The sequence below is a fragment of the Sinocyclocheilus grahami genome, unplaced genomic scaffold (assembly GCF_001515645.1).
Source record: "Sinocyclocheilus grahami isolate Dianchi unplaced genomic scaffold, SAMN03320097.WGS_v1.1 scaffold122.1, whole genome shotgun sequence".
NCBI classification, from domain to species: Eukaryota; Metazoa; Chordata; class Actinopteri; order Cypriniformes; family Cyprinidae; genus Sinocyclocheilus; species Sinocyclocheilus grahami.
Window position 1 is genome coordinate 2,395,545 of NW_015505301.1, and position 5,282 is coordinate 2,400,826.

The window sequence follows — 5,282 nt, forward strand, 5'->3', positions numbered from 1 at the left end:
GGAGCCGGTTCGGCTTCCGAACTGTGAGAGAGAGCCGCGGATCTAGCGGGTGTGGACCGAGAAATATTACAAAATATTACACAGCAGTTTTCAACATTGATAATAATAAGAAATGTTTCTTGAGCAGCAAATCAGCAAATTGGAATCATTTCTGAAGGATCATGTGACACTAAAGACTAGAGTAATGATGCTGAAAATTCAGCTTCACCATCACAGGAATAAATGACATTTTTAAAACATTAAAATAGAAAACACTTTTTATTGTAATAATATTTTACAATATTACTATTTTTGCCGTAAATTCAAACAATTGTCACTTCTTTTTAAAAACATTTAAAAGCCTTACCGACATCAAACATTTGTATTGCAGTATATAGATGTCCGTCAGACATCTCTCTGCCTGTATGAGCAGATCTCAGACAGAATGCATATATTAAAATGTCTAGCTATGCTAGATGACAATCACCTCACTGAACAGAAGCCCACTGAAAATCTGAATACACATTTCAGCTATTGCAAATACAGCATTTACTTCTCAAACGTTATTTCTGTACAGATTCTCTACGTCTCTCCTTTAGAAAAGCAGCATAATTAGTCTTACACAAGAGCGCTTGATTTCATGCTCAAAAATCACATTCCCCATTTTAAATGAATCCACTTCTATTGAATGTTCTAACATAGAACGTAATCGCACATCCATTTTCTCCATGTTGCATGCAATACCAATTTCATAGGGTTTAATATACTGTACATAAAGGTACAAAATCTTAAATGTGTCTAAGCGACAGTATTCGTTTTAAAAGCATTGATTTTGATTTGAATATAAAAATGGCACAATTGATTTAGACTGAGATTTTTCTTCCATCTGGAATGCTTCTCTTGGTTTGTTTGGCAGCTCTGTAACGGTTCTGTGCTCATCTCTTAGACCTGTATTAGCCTGGCACAGAGCGCTGAGCTAAAATCAATAAGTCCATAAGGCTGCTGTCACTGTCTCTTATTTACATCCCCTTCAAGAGTTCCTCCACCATTACTCTTCTAGCTTTGCTAACTTATGGCGCATTGGTCTTAATAAAGCAAGGAGTTAACAAATGGCAAAAAGGTTTATTGGAGAACAGAAGAAATAGGCATTTGGATGTACACATTGGGGTCTTTTGTAATTGTAATTCTCCCAGCAGTATTAAAAAATGCAATCAATGAATGTGGACTGTTCAGTATAATCACGAACGATAGGTACTTCACATTTGCTCAGTGGAGTGTGTTGACTCTCCTGCTTGTAAAACTAGGTCTTGGATGGATGTCAAGACAGTGAGATATTTCTTGCTTTTTTTGTAACACAGCAGTCGAGGGAGGTTTTTCCACCTACGCTTGTGGAAAGAAATGCTTATTGATAATGGCGAGAGAATTCTACACACCTCAAAATGACTCAAAATGCTGATAAAATCCAGAGCAAATGTTAATTAGCTTCAATTCACTCCAATATACCAGATGGAGATGGAGTTTAATAGTCAGGCCACATGGGGGCCCCAGAGACACAGAGGTCAGGAAACTCAGCAAATCATTTTGCTGTCATACACCGTTGCAGGCTTTTGTGTTTTTCTTTTCTGTAAGCATTTTAATCGTATTTTATTTTATTTATTTTTAATTAATTACAACACTACGTTACCATCTTTCAATGTCCTTCGAAAGTTTAGATATGATACTAATTACATATCTATATGAGTTTATTACACTTATAACGTTTTCTGATCTTCCATCTATCTATTAAAAAGTGTTCACGCTTTATTTTAAGGTCCAATTCTCGCTTTTAACAAGCCATTAACTATGACTTTTGACCTCAATAAACTCCCAATTTGCTGCTTATTTAGTTAGTAAGGTAGTTGTTTAGTTAAGCAACTAGTTAATAGTGAGAATTGGTCCCTATATTAAAGTGTTACCTAAAAAGACATTTTGTATGGCTTAGAGTACAGTTTAGAGCACAAAGGGGTTGACTGTATTTTCAGCCTTTTTAGTACATGTATATGTCAATTTATTAGACTTCCAGTCATGTACATTCTTCCATCTGTCTGAATGAATTAATCTTTTTTTTTTGTAGCCGTTTAAAATATTTTCTTATGATCGTCTTTATTACTTTATTGAAGGACAGTCATCATAGTTGTTTTGGCCAAGGGGTTTACTATTTTCAACTTAAAATTTTGATACAGCTTCAAGGCAGTTAATTGTTCTCTTCCTCCTCCATATTATCTGGAATTTCAGTCCCTGTATATATTTAGTGGTCTGATGTGCAATCTCCAGCTCATTACTTAGGAATGTCTGGTATAATTGTATGCCTGCTGGTTAAACTTTAAACTTTAAACTTTATGAGCCTTTTGACTACCTGAAAGTTATCACAGAGGATCTCAGACATTTATTCACTTAAGCTACTTAGCAGAACTGTGTGATGGTAGGAGTGAGACATGTCTGAACTTTATTCCTGATGGCAATGGAAATGTACAGTAAAAGTCCAGAATCACTTCAGTCTTCATAAATGTTGAAGAGTCATTTTTTACCTCAGGTGAGCTCGTCTCCTGTCGCAAAAACTGAGATGGTGTTAATGAAAGAGCTGCGAGTCAGGAATAGTCATTATGGACATCTGGAGAAAGAACAACGTAGTATGTGTCTCTGAGGGGGTGAGGTGATGAGTTGAGGAGGTGTGAAGTGTAAAAAGGTTAAATGGTCTATTTTAGGGTCACAAGTTGTAAATGTAAGCATATAAGTTGACTGGAATTACTGTTACTAAATAGTAAAACAACAATAGACTTAGTCAGGTTAAACGATAGAAATAGACAGAAATAATGATGTTTGCCTTAGTGAACACTGGGTAATTATATTTAAATATCCATACAATTGTTATAAGTGAAATTATTATTGGTACAGTAATGTGTGCTATTACCCAGCCGACCCCTTTCAAAGACACAGTGAGACTCCCATGATAGTTTGTGATTACATCAACAGGAAAAACTTGAGTAGCTGGGCACGTCCTGTGGTGAAATCAGTTCTGGCTCATGAAAATCTCAATTTGCTTGAAGAAACTGGCCCCTGGGGGCATGAAAACACACACACACCAACCCTTTTCATGTCGCGACAGTAATGATTCACTCTGCTGATAGTCAGGTATGAGACACTCAAGATATAATGATGTATCTATTTGCTTCTGGGAACCTCTTGAGATGTTTTACCTGATGCACACTCTTTGTTTGCTCTGGATTGTTTAGTAACTAAGGACAAGGAAATTGAATGGGAGTCACCGCTCTCTAAGAATAAATTTTTTTTAGACTTACATCCACTTACCAAAACTACTTAACTGTATGCAAAACCTTTCGTTCAGTTCAGTGGAACAATTTACTTACAAATTAATTTAATGAATGATTTACACAAAATTAATTTGTGTTTTTAATCAGAATCAGAATCAGAATCAGAAGAGCTTTATTACCAAGTATGTTTACACACACAAGGAATTTGACTTGACGACAGGAGCTTCCAGTGTAGAAGAAAGTACAAACATAGTCCAGACATACATGATAGTGTAGACATACATAGGAATAACACAGTAGGGATGTAATATAAAACTAATATAATAAAAAAATAGAAAAATTGAATAATGTACTATATACAGAAATAGAAGTATAGGAAAAAATGTAATTGTTTAGATAAATGTACAGATATGGGTGCTCTGGAGGCCTCCAGGAGCAGGGTTGAGCAGGGAACTCATGAGGCCATGGCGGATCTGGCAGCCCAGGAGGCCACGGTGGAGCAGGTAGTTCAGGAGGCCATGGCCAAGCAGCCTCCGAGGCCGCGGCCCCCGCCCTGGCCTCTACGGCTGGAGCCCTACTTCATAAAATAAAGCATATAATGTAATTAAAATAGATGTAATAAATTATGGTACTTTATTTTAAGGTGTCCTTGTTACACAGGTTACATGGACTTACTATTATAATAACAATTAATTATGCATAATTACATACAAATATCCCTAAGCCAAACCCTAACCATATAGTAAGTACATTTAGTTAATTAATATTAATCAGTACTTAAATGTATAGCTACATTGTAATAAGGACACCTTAAAATAAAATGTAACCTAAATAATAATATATAATTTATGCACAGTTGCATTTTGCTTGTTTCATGAAAAAGACTCATTGTTAAGAACTTATTAGCAGAAATTATTCTAATTTAAAGTACCAGGGTAAGATGAATGAGAAATCTCATAGCAGTCTCATAGGTCGTATATTATTTAGAGGGTTAAATATAGCTTACATTGAGCTATAACAGTGAATGGAGTTCTTACAGGGTGGAGCCACGAGGCTGCTAAATATATAGCGTATTATTAGAGGGCTTTTAAATTACCCCAAAACACACGCAATACATATGCACACTCACTGACTGAGGAACACATGCATACCACACATATGTATGCTCACAACATCTGCATTTTGCAGGTTTGAATCTGTAAAATGGGCCCATCTGTTTTGTGTATAGTATGGTCAAAGGTCATTAGGTTTTAGCAGAGAAGAAATGTAGGTCAAAAGTCTGCCATGATATGCTAGTATGGTTTTCCCTGCATTGATATGCATATATACATGGGAAAACTGCAAGGAATGTCCATTTTGGTGAAATTAGAATTTGGTGAAATTAGAATTTTGAACTAAGTAATTTTTCATATACATGTTTGTTGCTTCTGAAATAGGTCAGTTCTCACTCCACCAACACACCCGCTACATAGATCGAATATGATCACTTCCTCATGTTGAAATGATTGATGTATGGTTTGTCCAGATGGCCAAATAGTTTGAAGCCATGTCAGCGGGGGTTTAATCCAGTGGTGAAATATTCTACATTTAAATCTCTTGTCTAGATTTGTATGTATGTTCTTTATGGATTGTGTGGCAGCCAAATCTGCTCCTTTGGGACTTTTTTTTCCCTCCAAACTCCCTGGGTATGAAATCCAAAGGTAAATATCCCGCCGCTGAATGGTTTGATCCGGGCTTTTCTGTGAAATGGAATGACGGAAGCAGTGGAGAGAGACACAGGCTTTTGGGTTAGTAGGTTATCCATTCAAAAGCTTTCTGACTCATACTCAGGATATATAGTGTGTGTTTTTATAGTAAATTGTCACATTTATTGTTTATGATAAATTGAGATGCATCAGATTTTTATTTACTCTAGGTAACACCCTGGGTAAAAACTACTCTGACTGTTATTCTGTAAGACAGTGGTTCCCAACCCTGGTCCTGGAGGCACCC